Source organism: Ascaphus truei, chromosome 22, assembly GCF_040206685.1.
Source record: "Ascaphus truei isolate aAscTru1 chromosome 22, aAscTru1.hap1, whole genome shotgun sequence".
In the NCBI taxonomy this organism is placed as follows: domain Eukaryota; kingdom Metazoa; phylum Chordata; class Amphibia; order Anura; family Ascaphidae; genus Ascaphus; species Ascaphus truei.
In genome coordinates, this window is record NC_134504.1 from 11,151,641 (window position 1) to 11,171,082 (window position 19,442).

At 48.4% G+C, this 19,442-nt stretch overlaps 1 protein-coding gene and 1 long non-coding RNA gene across 4 annotated transcripts in view; one reads left to right on the forward strand and one right to left on the reverse strand.

Moving 5' to 3' along the window:
- Positions 1 to 1,046: 1,046 nt before the first annotated feature.
- On the reverse strand, positions 1,047 to 15,854 carry LOC142472789 (uncharacterized). The gene is made up of 3 exons (XR_012789844.1): positions 15,001 to 15,854; positions 14,639 to 14,813; positions 1,047 to 4,824 (listed from the first exon to the last, which is right to left on the reverse strand). It is a non-coding gene; the product is annotated as an uncharacterized LOC142472789 (long non-coding RNA).
- A 437-nt stretch (positions 15,855 to 16,291) lies between these two features.
- HELZ (helicase with zinc finger) overlaps positions 16,292 to 19,442 on the forward strand; it is a 114,322-nt gene continuing 111,171 nt past the window's right edge. For all 3 annotated transcript variants that reach the window (XM_075579967.1, XM_075579971.1, XM_075579970.1), the window contains exon 1: positions 16,292 to 16,357. The gene's annotated coding sequence lies outside the window, so the exon portion shown is untranslated. The remainder of the gene's footprint in view (positions 16,358 to 19,442) is intronic.

A 19,442-nucleotide genomic window follows, 5' to 3' on the forward strand; every position in this document is an offset into this window, starting at 1 on the left:
CCTCGCCGCATACCGGGACCAGGGCCAAAACCCGGGACACACAGGGAACCGGGACAGGACACAAAAAAACGGGACTGTCCCGGCAAAAGGGGGACAAATGGTCACCCTACCGAGACAGGCAGTTTTGAAATTTGCCGCTCGGGGAAGCGGAGGAGCGGTCACGTGACCGCTCCCATCCAATGGGAGCGGGGGACTAGCCCCGCCTCCCGGCACGCCTCCGCTCCGCCCCGCCCCCAGAGCGCGCTCACTGCCTCGCCTGCAAGGACAGGGAAAAGCCCCATTTTGGAGCAGGCGAGGCAGAGCAGGAGCGCGGCTCAGCGCTGTTTGCTCCTCTATGTCCCAGGCCGTATGTTTTGTTTCAAGTAGTGTTGGACCGGGTCCTAATTTTTTTTTTTTAAAACGAGTAACGGGTACCCGGGGGATTTGGCGCCTTGTACCCGGCTACCCGGTCGGCTGGGTAAAACCAATCAGTTCGAAACATCAGCAAAGTATGTATTAATATTAACAGCGATTTTACTCTTGCTATATTAATACTGCAATATAAACATACTAAATAAAATGTAAGCTTTCCCCACAGGAGCTAGTTTAATGGTTTGATAATGAGCAGTACTCCAAAAAATACGTTTTTAAATAAAATGTTTGCCTTGTGAACCCCCTGACCATGACCTAACTTTTTTTAGTGGCTACTTGTTTTCAATCATACATCCTGTTTCCCTTGAACCTCGGTCCGGTTTGTGCTGTGTTATTGTTGTCTTGCTCTCTGTCTGACTCACTACTGTTGCAGGCTCGCAATAATGAGTTCTGTTTGGAAATTTTTTGAAGAGTCACCTGACGACGAGACAAAAGCAGTGGCCAAATTACAACTCAACCCCCTTATAACGCTGTGCTTGGGGTCCAAAGAATCACATCGCGCTATAAGCGGATCAAGTTAGAAGTAATGTACAATTGTGTGCATTGTACAATAAAGTATTTAAGACACCAATAATCGTGTTGTAAAGTATTAATAAATACAAAATTGGGAGACACGCTTGATTCGCGCTATAAGCGGATTCGCGTTGTAACGGATCGCGCTATAACGGGGTTGAGGTGTTTGTAGTTCTGTTTTATCTCGAGGAGGTACAAATACCAGAACCTTCGGAACATCAACCCTAATGAAACATTTACGGCACAAACATTATACAGGATTCAGTAAAATGGATAAGAAGAGGAAATTAGATGACCCCAATGCAGGACAGTCGCGTACAAATAAAGGACAAACATTGGAACAGTGTTTGGACAAAATCAAGTCATGGGACATAAATACAAGTGCAATTCATTAGAAAATTGGAGAAATGATAGCTGTGGACAACCAGACTTTTTCTATTGTGGAAAATGTTGGATTTATTCATCTTCTCCAACATTGGAGCAGCGATACAAAATACCGTCCAGAAATGTTTTTTTTACACAAAACATTATTCCAACAATATACGATAAATGTTTTGCCAAAATTCAGGATTTGATGAACATTGACAATTCACCAAACAATTCCATCTCCTTGACATCCGACATATGGACCTTTTCAGAGACTAATGAAAGTTTTTTTTAAGCCCCAGTGGGCATTGGATCACTGAGGAATTTAAGGAAATATGCGTTGTTTTAAATGCTCGTCATTTTCCAGGAAGGCACACAGGTATCGCCATTAGTGATGCATTAGGCGAGATGCTACAACTCTGGAAGTTGAAGTCCAGAAACAAATATACACGTATTGCTTCGGGACAATGCACGTAATATGAAAAGTGGCCTAAATATGACCGGTATGACACATGAATCCTGCGTCACCCATTGTCTACAATTGGTGCTCCATGATAGCATATTTTCAGATAAATCTATTGCAGACTTAATAGCAAAGTGCCGCCATATTGTTACGCATTTCAATCACTCTCAAGTAGCTTGGACGAAGCTGAAGGAAATACAAAACACGCTTTCGCTTCCACAGCACAGGCTGGTACAAGATGCATCAACCAGGTGAAATTCTACATATCATATGCTGACGAGGATTTTTGAACAAGAGCAGCCATCACATTATACTCATCCGATCACAGCACACCGAACCTGACTGCTGACAATTTTAAGCCGATTGAAAATGTACTTCTACTATTGGAACAATTTTTCACTGTCACAGTCGAAGCCAGCGCAGACAAAGCGCTTATATCTATTGTGGTTCCAAATGTTGCTGTTTTAGAGCGTTTTCTCTGCCAAACCAAAACCAACAACGGCACCGAAACCAAGGGCACCGAAACCATGCAAATAGAACTGCCGAAATCTTTGCAAACTAGGTTTCATCATGTGGAATGTAATAAATTGTATGTGATCGCCACCGTTTTGGATCCACGTTACAAACTTACATTCTTGAAACCCAATGTACGTGTTCTGGCTAAAATTTGGATAATTGAACGAATGAAAATTCTATCTCCAATATGTGCAACTGATGCAACAACAGAAGAAAAACAACAAGAACCAACAGAAGGTAACACTGATCCCGTCACAATAAAAAGATGTGTGGGCTTGCTTAAATGACATTTCTGTGGGAATTGAAAGCCAACGAGAAGATGTTCCAACTGCGGATGATAATACGTCTTATTCAAAAGAAGAGAGGCAATTTGAACATTTTTATTAAATGTCCTAGCATCCCTCATAAAGAAAATCCTTTAACATGGTGGGCAAAAAATGCCACTATCTTTCCAGAGTTGACAAAATTGGCAAGACGTTACCCGTCGGCACCTCGAAGCAGCGTGCCCAGTGAGAGGAGGTCAGTGAGGCAGGAATCATATACGAAGAGAGGAGGAATAAACTCCTTCCGCGAAATGCTGACAAACTTTTGTTTCTTCATCATAATCTCCCACTCTTGAATTTTAATTATTAGCATTGTAATTGTAATTGCAGTAACATATTTTTACATTTGCAAAAAGTTAAAAGCTGGTACTGGTAGTTAAGTTAACCAGCTGTTAAAAAAGGTGTGGTGGAGTACCAACTGGGCAGCAGTCACACTACTTTATAGCGTGCACTCAGTGCTTTCATATGCAAAATATGAAAATGTGTTAAAAATATTAATAATTATAAATATTTTACATTGTTTAAAATGCAAAAAAAAAAGTGGTACTGGTAATGTTAACCAGTCGTTTACAGTCCATTATGATGCATAATATGCAACATGCATAAATAAAAACAAATTTCCACTCAATCTGTCTTCCAGAAGTTTATTCTCTTAGTTATATACCTAATAACATCACTACCCGGTGCTGGGTATCACCCGGCGCCGTACCCACTTTCCATTTGCCGGGTCCGGGTAATGTCCGGGTAGCTGGAAAGGTGCCGGGTAATTCCGAGTACTCGGTACATCACTAGTTTCAAGGTCTTGGATTAAATTGCTTCATTTTATAAATTTCTTTTTCTCTTAATTTTTTCCTGAGGAAGGCTTGTTGAATAAACACTCCCCTTATGACACTTTTACGAGCTTCCTGCAATATTGCCGGGGATATATTCCCTACATTATGTTCTGCGAAATAGTTTTTAAGAACATCCTCAATCACTAATACGACGTCACTATTTTTCAGTAAGGACTCGTTCGATCTCCGTGGTCACTCACCTTTCTGTGTAGATCCCACACCCAAGTCCATTTCTAAGGTTACTGGTGCGTGGTCCGACCACGTAATATTCCCAAAATGGACTTTCCATATTTTACTCACATTAATTTGGTCTATAAAAAGATAATCTATCCGATGATAGCTATCATGTGGGTGTGAGTAATACGTGTAATCTTTCCCTGATGGATTTAAAACTCTCCAGGTATCAACTAATGCCTTCTGCTCCAATATTTCATTTATACATTTTGTCTGTTTTTTGCTCACTTTTGCATGTCCTTTGGAGGTATCCAACACCGGGACAACATTAAAATCGCCACCCAGATATATAGCTCCTTCTCTAAATACAGTAATATATTGCTAGCACTTTCTCTAAAAAATCTGCCTGCCCAACATTGGGGGCATATATGTTTGCTAAGGTAACCTTCTTCCCCTTTATCTTCCTTTTGATCATAATATATCTACCTTCTATATCTTTCTTCGTGGTGATATCCTGCAGCATAAAATTCTTGCTAAGCAGAAACAATCTTCTATCTGCTCTTCTTCTTCATTGCGGTTATGTTACATACTTTTTCTTAGCCCTTTCTTGTACACGTACAAAATGTTCTACTGTATCACTCAAACTTATTGTTGAGGCAACGTTTCACCCTTAATTAGCTACCTATAATATGTCTGTTATAATATTACAGCACTACTATAACGCTCTTTCTTGACTAATCTAAAAAACAGAACCATCATCTTTCTTTCTATCTATCATTTCTTAACTTTAACCTTAGCCAGACCTATTTATCAACAAGGAACACTATCTAAACCTTTGAACTGTCAATTATTACATTTTGTCTTTTCCTTTTGTGAAGGCATCTATTTTGTGGATTATTGTCACGCCCGCGTTTATCACACCGTGTTGTGTAAATCTGACCTCTAGTCTGATAGCCGAGCACGAAGGTACATAATCAATGGTCTCAATCCTTTAGTATATATGTTTACAATTACGCTTCTTCGCTCGACGGTCTCTGTTTCTTCCTGTGGTTTCCTCCTGCCTCTGCTCTGTTGGTCGCTGTTATCGCTGATATTTTTCTTCTTCTCGCTGCCCAAGTCCGTCCATTGTTCTCCGCTCTGGGTGGTGCTGGAGAGTTCCGCGGGTCGCGGTGATTTGCGGGGGATTTGCGGTTCTTTATTTGTTTTAGGTCCTGGAATATTAAGTCTTTCAAAAAAGTTAATGGGGTTTTCTCAGGGTTAGGCTGCAGTCCCAGTGTTTTCAAGTACCGCCTCTCAATGGGGCTGGGCCCAGTACACACCTTCGCGCGCATTTGGCATCCGCGCTGTACGACCATTTTTTTAAAAGACATGCAAATTGTGTGTACAACTTGCGACGGAGGTCATGGCCACGCCCCCGCAAAAACCCCACCACGCGCCCCCTGTCACCATCTCTCCCTCTCCCCGCAGACTTAAGATCGCAGTGAAGCGCTGTGCATGCGCCGCCCCCCCCCCCGCAAGGCGCGCGTGCTACAGTGCTGACTGGGACCGCAGCCTTAGGCCACGCGTATAGTGCCCGCGACGGGCAACATCGCCCAAATACAAATGCATTGCCGCCGCATGCGCTTATAGTAAGTCGTAGTATAGTAAGTCGCGAATTTTGGTAGCTGACAATATTTGATTTTTCAAGGGCTGTCGCCTCATGTCTTCACAGGAACATGTCGCCCATGTCAAACAGGTACTTCTACGCCTACGGGAAAACCATTTGTTCGCCAAGCTGGAGAAGTGACAGTTCCACCAAACCACCCCGGCATTTCTGGGATACATCATTTCGGACACTGGTCTCACCATGGATCCTGCTAAGGTGAAGGCGGTCCTGGATTGGCCTCATCCCACCACTCTTAAGGCCTGTGACAGGGTCAATAAAAGCCACCAGCTATATGCCTGGAAAACCTATGTCTAGTCTGCAGTGCAGCAGTGACTAGGTTAACTTTAGCTGGGAACCTCAGGACAATTAGTTGGATCCCAGCTGCCTAATCAAGGTGTGTTAAAACCCCAGGCTGTAGACACATGGGGGCTGGCTGTTGAGGAGAGAGGAGTAAGCTACTGAAGAGATTACTGATACAAGGTCTGTGAGCAAAGTAGATGAATTATGAACTGTCTGTCCCCTGCATAGAAAAGGGTAGCTGCCTTATTTTTAGACTGTCTGCTAAAGAGAACTGTTTTGTTTGGTCTGCTGAAGAAAAAGCCATTTTTCTTTTGTTTGCTGATGAAAAGCCATTTTTTCCTTTTTGTTTGCTGATGAAAAGCTATTTTTGTTTTGTGTGCTGTATATCTTTTAAGGCTAAATAAATATGCCTTGTCAAGAAACCCGCGTGTGTAGTTGCATGTACCCTGCAACATATGGTGTTCAGAAGTCCTGGCATTTTTTCAAAAGGCTCCTGCAGTTAAAGGGCCACACACACACACACAAGAATGGAAGAAATGTTGAAAGAGTTTCTGTGCGAGCAGACCAGACAGCAGGGACAGTTAATGCAGGAGCAGGCCCGGCTGCAAGCGGAGAGAGATGAAAGACTACAGGCAGCACAAGATGAGCGGATTGCCAAGCTGCTGACCCATTTCCAAGGGTCTGCCAGTCCAGAACTTGCAAACAGACCCCCGATACTCCTGAGGAAAATGGCGCAGAACGAGGATCCAGAGGCTTTTTAACTGACATTTGAAAGAGTTGCCGAAGCTCAGGGCTGGGCTACAGATCGCTGGGCAACTGCTTTGGCCCCGCTCCTCATAGGAGAAGCCCAGGCCTCATATCAGGGTCTCCCAGCACATCAGGCAATGGACTACCGCCAAGTAAAAGCCGCCATACTGGATCGCTTATGTCTGACCCCAGAGACCTACCGGCAGCAGTTCCGGAACATGAAGTACACCGCTAAGATGAGACCCCGGGTCCTCGCTCAGCGATTATTGGACTTGTGTACGCGCTGGATACAACCCGAGCAGTGCACTAAGGAGGCAATTCTGGAGCAGGTGGTTTTGGAACAATTTCTACAAATAATACCCCCTTCCGCACGCTCGTGGGTAAAACGCCACGTTGCTGAAACCCTAGCTTTGGCGGTCCGACTCGTGGAGAACTTCCTTGGGGCTGAGCAGCAGGCGAGTGTCCTGGACCCGACTCCACCGGCACTTGCGGACGCCCAAAGAGGGAGGTCGGATCAATGGGGAACCTACGGCCCGTCCATACGCAACCGCCAAGTCCAACGGAAGGAGCAGTCGTTCCAGCAAGGACGGAGTCCAAATGCTGGTCCCCGCCGAGACCCTCATCTCCTTCCGGATGTCGGCTCGTCATAAAAGGAGAGGAACTTCCGAGGACGTCGCCCACAGGACCCACCAGATGCCTGGTCTCCAGTAACCGGTCCAGCGGAGCGCTATCCACAGCCCCCTCCTGCGAGGGAACCCTCTCCATGTTCCGCCTGCGGAGAACAAGGCCACCGGTATGTGGACTGTCCACAGATGGATTGTTCATTCAGCAGAACCGTCGCCTCGGCTTTTACTGGGGAAAATTACAAGCCCTGGCTACTTCCAGCCCTGATTGGGGGAAAAACCGTCCAGGCCCTTGTAGATTCGGGCTCTGGAAAAACTCTGGTCCTCCAGGAACTGTTACCGCCTAACGTGTGTTCTTTTGACTCCCCATGGAGCATAGAATATATACACAGCGATATAAAACGCTATCCGACGGCCAAAATCCGGCTACAGGTAAAAGGTCAGGAGGCTTACCTCGAAGTAGGAGTCGCTCCTTGGCTCCCTGCCCCCGTTGTGCTCGGTCGGGACTGGCCTTTCTTTTCGGACCTAATGGCCCCAGTCTTTCACGAGGAGCCTCCTTCTAGGGCTCAGGAGAATCCTGGCAAACTGTTCCCCTTCTTGGCAGACCTTTTTCCCAGTAGACACCGGGTTCAAAAGACTCGGAAGCAAAGACGCTCGGACAAACAGGACTGGTTGCAGAAATCTGGGTCTCAAGGTGACCATTCTAGTAATCAGAGGTCACAAGTGATGGCTGGGGATGGCCAGAGGGAGGGGGATATGGGCCCTGGAGATTTACCAGACCTGTACCTCCCTGACTTTCGCTAGAAGCAAAGGGAAGACCCAGTCCTTGCTAGACAGTATAACAATGTGGTGAAAATCGATGAGCAGATTGTAGATGCACAGGGGGTGATAGTGTTCCCCCATTTTGAGCTATCAAATGATATCCTATATAGGGTGAATAGGCAGACACAAACAGGGGAGGTCACCAGACAGATATTGGTTCCCAAGGCGTTTGTTAAATCTGTGTTCACTCTAGCCCATACTGTCCCTTGGGGTGGTCACCTGGGCAGGGATAAAACATTGGACCGTATTTCATCCCGATTCAATTGGCCAGGGATGCATAGTGATATTGCTAAGCTATGTGCGGCATGTCTGGAGTGCCAGCTAACTAGTCAAAAAGGACAAAAACCAGCCCCTTTGGTTCCTCTACCCTTGGTGTCAGTACGCTTTGAGAGGATTGGGGTAGACTTGGTAGAACCTCTAGAACCTTCTGCGAAAGGACACAGGTTCATCCTTGTAATAGTTGATTATGCAACAAGATATCCTGAGGCGTTCCCCCTGAGAACAGCAACAGCGAAGCAAGTAGCCAACAAGTTGTTGGAACTGTTCTCACGGGTTGGACTTCCCCAGGTTATGTTGACAGACCAAGGTACAAATTTCATGGCTAAACTGATGCAGGATGTCTTAAAGTTACTAGAGGTCAAGTCTGTTCGGACATCGGTCTACCATCCACAGACTGACAGATTGGTGGAAAGATTTAACCGAACTCTAAAAGGGATGCTGAGGAAATTTGTAGATTCAGAGAAGAGAGCCTGGGATGAACTTCTCCCTTTTCTGCTGTTTGCAGTGCGGGAAGTTCCCCAGGCCTCCACGAGATTCTCTCCATTTGAATTGCTCTATGGCCGCCAACCCCGGGGTATCCTAGACCTCCTAAAGGAGTCCTGGGAGGAACAGTGGTCCCCTTCTAAGAATACCCTGCAATATGTACTAGACCTTAGGAAGCGCCTAGATGTGGTCGGCCATTTTGCCAGGGAGAATCTTAGATCAGCCCAGGACAGTCAGGAGAGATATTACAATCAGAATGCTCGCATGAGAGTGTTTCACCCGGGAGACCAGGTGATGTTATTGTTACCCAGTTGCGAGAGTAAACTCCTGGCCAAATGGCAGGGCCCATTCGAAGTACTCCGCCGTACGGGTGATGTGGATTATGAGATCGCTCAACCAGGGTCCAGGAAGGGTAAACAAATTTACCATGTGAACTTGCTGAAACCCTGGAAGATGCAGCGGTCTCTATTCATCCACCCGGTGGAGGAGGAAACGGACTTGGGTCCTCAGCCTCCACGGGAGAACATCGTGAGTGACGATAAAATCCCAATGGGTAAACAGTTGTCCTCTGAACAAAAAGGGGACTTGTTAGCAATAATTACACAATTCCATGATGTTTTTTCTGACTTACCAGGACAAACTAACTTAATTTCCCATGCAATCGAGACAGCACCTGGGGTAAAAGTACGTTCCCGTCCTTATAGGTTGCCTGAAAGTCGTAGGGCTCTGGTAGAGAAGGAGGTACAAGAAATGTTACACTTAGGAGTGATTGAGGAATCATGCAGTGAGTGGTGTAGTCCACTAATTATGGTCCCTAAACCCGATGGGAAGGTAAGATTTTGTGTGGACCTCCGAAAGGTCAATGCGGTATCCAAGTTTGACGCATATCCGATGCCAAGGTTGGACAAATTAATTGACGCCCTTGGTAACGCGGAATATATATCCACGCTGGACTTGACAAAAGGATACTGGCAAATACCCTTAGAGGAAAAGTCCAAATGCAAAACAGCCTTTGCCACTCCCATGGGTTTATACCAGTTTGTGACAATGCCATTTGGATTGCATGGAGCCCCAGCCACATTTCAGAGACTCATGGATAAGGTACTGAGGCCCCATAGGAATTATGCCGCAGCCTACCTAGATGACATTGTCATTTATAGTAAACACTGGCGGGCCCATCTAAATAGGCTGAAAGCGGTCCTCAAATCTCTAAGAGAGGCACGGCTCACAGCCAATCCTAAGAAATGTGCCCTGGGTAAGGCGGAAACTAAATACTTAGGGTATGCAGTGGGAGGTGGAAAAGTAAGGCCACTAGCCGACAATGTAGTTGCCCTGAAAGAAGTTCCGACCCCCCAAACAAAAACGCAGGTATGCTCTCTGCTGGGTTTAGCAGGGTACTCCCGGCGGTTCATCCCCAACTATTCGGAAGTTGCAGCCCCTTTAACGGACCTCACAAAAAAGTGTGCCCCTACACAAGTGGTATGGTCAAGGGATTGTCAGAGAGCCTTTGAGGACATAAAAAGGTGTCTATCAGAGGGTCCCATCCTTAGAAGCCCGGACTTCAACAGCCCTTTTATGGTGCAAACAGATGCATCAGAGATAGGGCTAGGGGCAGTGTTGTCACAACAGTTTGAGGGAGTTGAACATCCTGTCCTTTTCCTGAGTAGGAAATTGTTCCCAAGGGAAAAAAACTACTCAGTGATTGAGAAAGAGTGCCTCGCAGGAGTCCATTTTACTTTGGTGACGGATCATGCTCCACTGAAGTGGTTAAATAGTATGAAGGATTCCAATGCTAGATTGACTAGGTGGTATATGGCCCTCCAACCCTTCTCATTTGAGATTCAGCATAGGCCGGGAAAAGAGAACGCAAATGCTGACTTCTTTTCTAGAGAAGGCGTGGATGGTCGGGCTTCAGCCGTGCGTAGCCCCAGCCACACACTAACAGGGGAGGAATGTGACAGGGTAAATAAAAGCCACCAGCTATATGCCTGGAAAACCTATGTCTAGTCTGCAGTGCAGCAGTGACTAGGTTAACTTCAGCTGGGAACTTCAAGACAATTAGTTGGATCCCAGCTGCCTAATCAAGGTGTGTTAAAACCCCAGGCTGTAGACACATGGAGGCTGGCTGTTGAGGAGAGAGAAGTAAGCTACTGAAGAGATTACTGATACAAGGTCTGTGAGCAAAGTAGATGAATTATGAACTGTCTGTCCCCTGCATAGAAAAGGGTAGCTGCCTTATTTTTAGACTGTCTGCTAAAGAGAACTGTTTTGTTTGGTCTACTGAAGAAAAAGCCATTTTTCTTTTGTTTGCTGATGAAAAGCCATTTTTTCCTTTTTGTTTGCTGATGAAAAGCTATTTTTGTTTTGTGTGCTGTATATCTTTTAAGGCTAAATAAATAAGCCTTGTCAAGAAACCAGCGTGTGTAGTTGCATGTACCCTGCAACAAGGCCGTACAACGCTTTCTGGACTTCGCGAATTACTACCGCAGGTTCATTCAAAATTTCTCTTCTGCGGTAGCCCCCATTATGGCGTTAACTAAAAAAAGTGCGGATCCTGCTTCATGGTCCGCCGGAGGCTACCGAAGCCTTCGATCATCTAAATACCACCTTTGTTTCTGCTCCTATCCTCATACATCCGGATCCGAAACTACCGTTCACCTTGGAAGTGGATGCATCAGACATCAGGGCCGGAGCCATTCTGTCACAGAGAAGGACCCCACAAGCCAGACTTCATCCCTGTGCCTTTTTCTCGAAAACATTTTCTCCAGCCGACCAAAATTATGACGTAGGTAACCGGGAACTTCTAGCCATCAAGTTAGCGCTAGAGGAATGGAGACATGTTTTAGAAGGCACGGAGATCCCTATTACTATCCTGACTGACCACAAGAACTTGCTCTACATTGAAGGCACTCGGCAAGCCCGGTGGTTGCTTTTCTTTTCCCGTTTCAATTATATTATTTCCTTATTACCGTGTTCAAAGAATGTCAAAGCAGAAGCCCTCTCCCGTCAGTTTCTGGTGGACGAAAAGACCGAGGATCGCCAGGAGACTATACTCCCCTCCAAGTACATACTTTCCGCTAACACCTTTGATGCCTTGAGAGATATGGTAAAGGACCAGTCCCACATCCCAGAAGGTCTCGAAGTTCCAGAGGGGCGATTTTTTACCTCACCACCTTATTGGAGGAAGGTTCTGGAATGGGGTCACTCTTCCAAATCATCAGGACATCCAGGTACTAGAAGAACCACCGATTCTTTGGAGCGGACTTTTTGGTGGCACGGCATGCAGAAGGATATTAAGGAATTCATTGCTGTGTGCTCGACACGTGCTCGTAACAAGACTCCTCAGAACAAACCATCAGGACTCTTTGCCCTCTTTCTATCCCAGACCGTCCATGGACTTCATTGTCGAATTGCCCGTGTCGAAAGGGATGAACACCATCTTAGTAGTGGTAGACCGCTTCTCTAAGCAGTCTCACTTTATTCCCTTGAAAGGGCTTCCCAACTCTCCTAAACTGGCAGACGTCTTTGTCAAAGAAATTTCCCGCCTCCATGGGGTCCCACAGGTCATCGTTTACGATCGAGGATCTCAGTTTATATCAAAGTTTTGGCGTTCCTTCTCCCAGCAATTGGGTATTGCGCTACATTTCTCCTCGGTTTTCACCCCCAAACCAACGGTCAGACAGAGCGAACCAACCAGTCCCTGGAACAATATATTCGATGTTTCGTCTCGGACACCCAGGATGACTGGACTGACCTTCTTCCATGGGCTGAGTTCGAACACAACAATCTGCGCAGTGAATCCACCATGGAGTCTCTCTTCTTCATTAATTATGGGCTTCACCCATCTCTCCTGCCCATCGCCACACCAAGTTCTGGGGTACCGGCAGCAGACAACAGAATTAATTGACTACAGAATTTGTGGAAAAGAATCCAAGATAATTTTAGGAGGGCAACTTCTAGACAGAAGACACAAGCGGACCGTCACCGACGGAGGATTCAAGAATTCAGCCCTGGAGACAAGGTGTGGTTGTCTTCAAAAAATATCTGCCTCAAGGTCCCTACGCTAAAATTGGCACAGAGGTTCATTGGACCCTATACCGTTGTGGAGAAGGTTAACCCGGTGGCATACTGTCTACGACTTCCATCGTCTATGAGGATACCCTTGGTGTTCCACGTTTTCCTGCTAAAACAAGCTAATCAGGATTCCCGCTTGCCAGATTCGTCTTGGTCTCCTCTCCTCATACAGGGCCAACAGGAGTACGAGGTTCAGTCTATCTTGGACTCCAGGATTTCCATGGGATCGATCCAGTATCTCGTACACTGGAGGGGCTTTGGACCTGGGTTCCTCGCTACCGTCTTCATGCCCCCAGGCTTGTTCGGCCCTTCCACGCCAAATATCTGCACAAGCTCTTCCTGAGACGCCCGGAGGTCGCTCCTGAGGGGGGGGGGGGTACTGCCAGGCTCCGCAAAACGCTCGGTGCACTCACCCCAACCCGTGATCGGGCCCCCTGCTCCTTCCGTCATCCGTGACGCTTCTCTCCCTTCTCCTGGGACCAGCCACCATACTAGGGGCGCGCGCGGATGTAAATACCACCCTCTCTGGTCCCGCCGCCAGACTCCGCCCATGCGGCGACATCATCAGCGCGCAGCGTGCACAAGCAGTGTGTGGTCAGTGCGCACACAAACTGCGTCATCTATCCTCTTCAGGGATCCTCCCCACTCCTGCCTCCAGCACCCTATCACAGTCAGTCTTACTGACACGTCTCCTCTTGTCTGCTACCTCATTGGTACCTGTGTCCTATATATGCTCAACCGGCCCACTGGCAAATCGGCTGAGCATAAATCTTTGTTTGTTTGAAGTGTTCACTGCTACACTTGCCTCCACAGTCTTGTCCTGTACTCTGGTTCCTAGCTCTTTTGCTCCTGACCTCGGCTACTCTTTTGGACCCCGCTCTTCTAATCTCCTGACCCCGGCTACCAACGACGATCCGCATCTCTCCGATCCCGACCTCAGCAAAGTACCACGATGATCCGCATCTCTCCAACCCTGACCACGGCTAAGTACCACGATGATCCGCATCTCTCCAACCCTGACCACGGCTACGTACCTGCAACGTTCCGCACCTCTCCAAGTACCTCGGCAAGTACCCCTGACTATCCTTACCTCTCCAACCTTGACCCGGCTACCTCGACCAATCTACACTCCAGACGCGCCCACGTGGCGGTGGGTTGATGTTGTATATCTATCCCTACCTCGGCCTCGCGGTCACGCCTTGTTTGTGGTGAGCACTCCGTTACAAAGACCCACCTTAAAACACACCGGGAGAAGTAGTGGCTCAGTGAGTAAAGACACTGACTGGCACTGAGATTAACTGCAGGGGAGCCTGGTTCAATTCCCGGTGTCGGCTCCTTGTGACCTTGGCAAGTCACTTTATCTCCCTGTGCCTCAGGCACCAAAAACATAGATTGTAAGCTCCACGGGGCAGGGACCTGTGCCTGCAAAATGTCTCTGTAAAGCCCTGCATACAATTAGCAGCACTATACAAGAACATGCTATTATTATTATTATTATTATTAGTAGCTCCGTGGCTAACACTATACACCTGATACATAAAGCTTGGCCCCTTGCAGACGCACTTACCAGAATGCACTTCTAATGTCTCTGTTCCTCCTTCCAATTAGATTGTAAGCTCTTCAGAGCAGGGACTCCTTTTCCTAAATGTTACTATGTCTGAAGCACTTATTCCCATGATCTGTTATGTGCATTTTATATGATTGTCACGTGTATTACTACTGTGACGCGCTATATCAATAAAGACCTACATACATGCTGTAGAGTGAGACTATACTGAAATCTTTGAGACTAGTAATGTCAAAAATTAGAGCGCCTGACTTTCAGTGAGTCTATCCTAAGGAGTGATATTTAGACTAGCCAAAGTGAGATTTGTGGATATGGCCAATAAAATACAATTTTTTGCAGCAACTTCCAGACTCTCAAAAGTGAAACTCTTTTCAAAGTGATGCTGAGTGGGAATACCTCCTAATCAGTGTGCTAATTCATGCCAAATGAGTGTGACTTAAGCAACAATGTTTGTGTCTCTTCATTAAAAATAAAGGCATTTTAATAGATATAGTCTCACCTTAAAAAGTGAGAATGGATGAAAGTGTGAGAGCGCCATCCAGAGGGAAGTCTCCCAGTGAGGGCCACCTTGTGAGTGATGTATCTCAGTGAGTGAGGACACGTCCCAATGAGTTAGGTCAATCAGTAAGGTTTCCCACGAGATCACGATGCTTATCACGGTAAGTATCCGCTCACTAAGGAAAAAAGACAATAACTGTTGTAATTCATAAAAAAATAAAATAACAAATTCTGAATAAATGTTCACAATGTATTTAATAGTTCTGATAAATTAAATGTGTAGATAGGGGTAGGTATGCTAAAAATCCAAAGTCAGGTGTCCATGTTACTTAAGTCTCCACTGAGTACGGTCTGTAGTCTCACCTTGAGTGTCTCCCTGTGAGTGAAATCTGGTGTTTCCTTTTGAGTGAGGTTCTCTGGTCAGTGCTCTCCATCTGCACTGAGTGAGGAGTGACGTCTCGTAGTGAGTGGCTGCCCCTTCAGTGAGATCTGATGTCTTTTTGTGTGTCCTCTTATGAGTGTGAGGTCTCCCTATTATTTTTGTCTTCTCGGTAAAGGCTGTAGTGAGTGGTGAGGCCTCCGCTGAGTGAAGGCTGTAGTCTCCCTATAAGTGTCCCCCTGTCAGTGAGGGTTTGTGTGTCTGCTCTTGTGAGTGAGATCTGATGTCTCCAAGCGAGTGTCCTCTTGTCAGTGAAGTATCTTCGAGTTAGTGAAATCTCCACTGAGTAAAGGCTCAGGTCTCCCACTGACTCTCCTCCTGTGAGTAAAGTATCCGCTTTCCTTGAGTGTACAGTATGCCATTGTGTGAGTGAATTGTCAACTCTCCGACTGTGCGTGTGAGAGTGAAGTCTCAACTCTCCCTCTGAGTGTCCTGCTATTAGTGAAGTCGCAGATCTCCTATGAGTGCCCCCTCAGTGAGAAAATCTTCAGCTCTCCCCCTAAGTGTTCCTTCTTTGAGTGCATCATCAGCTCTCCCTGAGTGACCCCTCAATCAATGAATACTCATCTCTCCCGAGTGTCCCTACCACGAGTAAATTCTCATTTCTCCCGAGTGCCTCAATGAGTGTCACGTCACCTCTCCCCGAGTGCCTCCCTCTGTGAGAGAAGTCACCGTTCTACCCCTGAGTTTCCCCTCAATAAGTGTCCCCTCATTTCTCCCCCTGAGTGCCCCCCTCAGTGAGTGAAATCTCACCTATTCCCTGAGTGCCCCTACAATGAGTGTCATCTCACTTCTCCCGAGTGCCCCCCTCTGTGAGTGAAGTCACAGCTCTCCCCTTGAATTTCCCCTCATTAAGTGTCCCCTCATTTCTCCCCCTGAGTGCCCCCCACAGTGAGTGAAGTCTCACCTCTGTCCTGAGTGCCCCCTCAATGAGTGTCATCTCACCTCTCCCCGAGTGCCCCCCCTCAGTGAGTGAAGTCTCAGCTCTGTCATGAGTGCCCCCTCAATGAGTGTCATCTCACCTCTCCCGAGTGCCCCCCTCAGTAGTGAGTGAAGTCTCAGCTCTGCCCTGAGTGCCCCCTCAGTGAGTTGTCTCAGCTCTCCCCCACTGAGTGCCCCCCTATAAGTTGGTGTCACCCTCCTCTCCCCCCTCCCTCAGTGAGTGGATCCTCACTAAGTTCTCCACCCCCCCCCTCCTCACACAGGAACTCAGCAGCCCTTCCCACCATGCACCGCGGCCGCTGACAAGTGGATCCAAGATGGCGTAGAAAGTAATGACAGGTAAGTCCTGACTCCCCCCTCCGCCTCCTCCCCCCCCCGATCCCCGGTCTCTCCCCCCCGGTACTCCGCACCCCCCTCCCCCTCCGGCCGGGGCGGCCGGGCACACACCCGGGCGGGGAGAGGGAGGCGGGAGAGGGCGGGGAGAGGGAGGCGGGAGAGGGCCGGGGCTGCGAGGCCCGAGCGGGCTGTTTACATGGAGAGCCGCTGGGCGGCCGGGCCTAGCAGCAGCAGCAGGCGGCGGGGGGGAACCGGGGCGGCTGTGCTGGCCTCTGAAGTAGTGAAACAACGGGGGAGTGGGCTCGGTTGTTGTTGTTGGGGAAGGGAATGGAGAAGCCCGGATGGCAGCAGGGGAGTTGGTCGGTCAAAGGGGAGTTGGTCGGTCAGGGGGGGAGGGGAGTTGGTCGGTCAGAGGGGAGTTAGTCGGTCAGGGGGGGGAGGGGAGTTGACCGGTCAGAGGGGAGTTGGTCGGTCAGAGGGGAGTTGGTCGGTCAGAGGGGAGTTGGTCGGTCAGTCGGGAGTTGGTCGGTCGGAGGGGGAGGGGAAGGGAGTCGGTCGGTCGGTCAGGGTAGGGGAGTCGGTTGGTCAGGGGGGGGGAGGGGAGTTGGTTGGCCGGTCAGGGGCGGGGAGGGGAGTTGGCCGGTCAGGGGGTGAGGGGAAGGGTGTTGGCCGGTTAGGGGGGAGGGGATAGGCTGTGGATGGTCGTCGTGCTGCAGGGTGGGGGGTCTTTGGTTTACAGGAACTTTAGCAGGTTCTGGGATAGAGGGGGGTGGCGGTTAGTAGTTTGTGGGGGAGCTGGAGGTTTGTAGTTGGGGAGGGAGGGGGGAGAAGCTGGAGGTTTGTAGTGGGCAGGGAGGGGGGAGAAGCTGGAGGTTTGTAGTTGGGGAGGGAGGGGGGAGAAGCTGGAGGTTTGTAGTTGGGGAGGGAGGGGGGAGAAGCTGGAGGTTTGTAATTGGGGAGAAGCTGGCGGTTTGTAGTGGGGGGGGGGGGGGAAGAAGCTGGCGTTTTGTAGTTGGGGGGGGGGGGAGAAGCTGGCGGTTTGTAGTAGGGCGGGGGGAAGAAGATGGAGGTTTGTAGTTGGGGGGGGGGAAGAAGCTGGAGGTTTGTAGTGGGGGGGGAAGAAGCTGGAGGTTTGTAGTTGGGGGGGAAGAAGCTGGAGGTTTTGGGGGAGGGGGGAGAAGCTGGAGGTTTGTAGGAGGGAGGAGAAGCTGGAGGTTTGTAGTTGGGGGGGGGGAGGGGGAGCTGGAGGTTTGTAGTTGGGGGGGGAGGGGGAGCTGAAGGTTTGTAGTTGGGGGGCGGGAGCTGGAGGTTTGTAGTTGGGGGGAGCGGGAGGTTTGTAGTTGGGGGGGGGAGGGGAGCAGGAGGTTTGTATTTGGGGAGGGGGGGAGCTGGAGGTTTGTAGTTGGGGGTGGGGATGCTGGAGGTTTGGGGGTGGAGGGGAAGCTGAATGTTTGGGGGTGGAGGGGAAGCTGAATGTTTTGTAGTTGGTTGGGGGGGAGCTGGAGGTTTGGGGTGGGGGAGGGGAAACTGGATGTTTGTAATTTGGGGGTGGGGTGGGGGGAACTGGAGGTTTGTAATTTTGTGGGAGGGGGGGGGACTGGAGGGTTGTAGTTTGGGGGTGTAAGATGGAGGTTTGAGGGAGTGGGGGGGGGAGTGAAAGCGAGAGGTTTGGAGGGGAAGCTGGAGGTTTGTGGGTGGGGGGGGGGAATCAGGAGGTTTGGAGGGGAAGCTGGAGGTTTGTGGGTGGGGGGGGGAATCAGGAGGTTTGGGTGGGGGGAAGCAGAAGGTTTTTTTGGGGAGGGAAGCGGGAGGTTTTAGGGGGGATGGGAAGCTGGAGGTTTTGGGGGAGGGGTAAGTTGGAGGTTTTGGGGGAGAAAGTTGGAGGTTTGAGGTTATGGGGGGGGGAAAGCTGCAGGTTTGAATTTGGGGGAAGGGAAAGCTGCAGGTTTGAATTTGGGGGAAGGGAAAGCTGCAGGTTTGAATTTGGGGGAAGGGAAAGCTGCAGGTTTGAATTTGGGGGAGGGGAAAGCTGCAGGTTTGAATTTGGGGGAGGGGTAAGCTGTAGGTTTGAATTTGGGGGGGATAAACTGGAGGTTTGAGGCGGCGGTGTGGGGGGTGTTGAAAGCTGGAGGTTTGGAGGGGAAGCTGGATGTTTGTAGTGTGGGGGGGAGAAGCAGGAGGTTTTTTGTGGGGGGAGAAGCTGGAGGTTTCGGAGGGGGGAAAGCTGGAGGTTTCGGAGGGGGGGAAGCTGGAGGTTTCGGAGGGGGGGAAGTTAGTGTGTGTGTGTTTGTCTCAGAGGTGAGGGGAGCTGGAGGTTTGTAGTTTGGGGGAGGGGGGAGACAGACGTTTTGGGGAGCTGGAGCTTTGTAATTGGGGGGGGGGGAGAAGAGCTTGAGGTTTGTCAATCTATAATTTTCGTTTTCAGGAAAACACTATAAATACAGTTATCAGTATAGAAGTGCTTGGTGTTTTGTTGATGATTGTGTACTTTCAATAGTGAGGAATGTAATTTACAAGAATACAATTTATTTTTATTGTGGGAATTTTTTGTTTTGTTTATGGATTTAAAGTAGATTTTAGTTTAATAGAGGACATGGTTTCAAATGACCATTTGACAGCTTAAATGTAATATTTTCCTAGTGTGAGCTGAAAATTGGGTGATGGCGTGCCGTCGTTTTTAGTATCCAGGGGTATGATGGCAGTTTCTTGGTTTGTAACTTTTTTTTTCTTTTAGCTTCCGCTAACTTTCAAACGCCGAATGCTGCACACACTTGTCACAGATAACATAGGAACAGGATTAGAAAGAAAATATTTTTAATTTTACTACCCCCCCAAAAAATAACCCTTTGTGAAATTGAGTTCTGCAAACGGCAACTGTGTCATTTTATTGTAGGTGGTCACCCTACATTCAGTGTTTTGATTGGTGCAGTTTCATGATTTCCTTGTGAGCTCTGTTGATTATTTTTCGGTGTATTTTTTCACTTGGAGCGTATTGATTCCCAGGGTTGCTGATGATCAGACAAAGTCTGCATGACTTTTACCACGCGAGATAGGCCCCGCTTATAGTGACAGCGATGCTGACGTCACG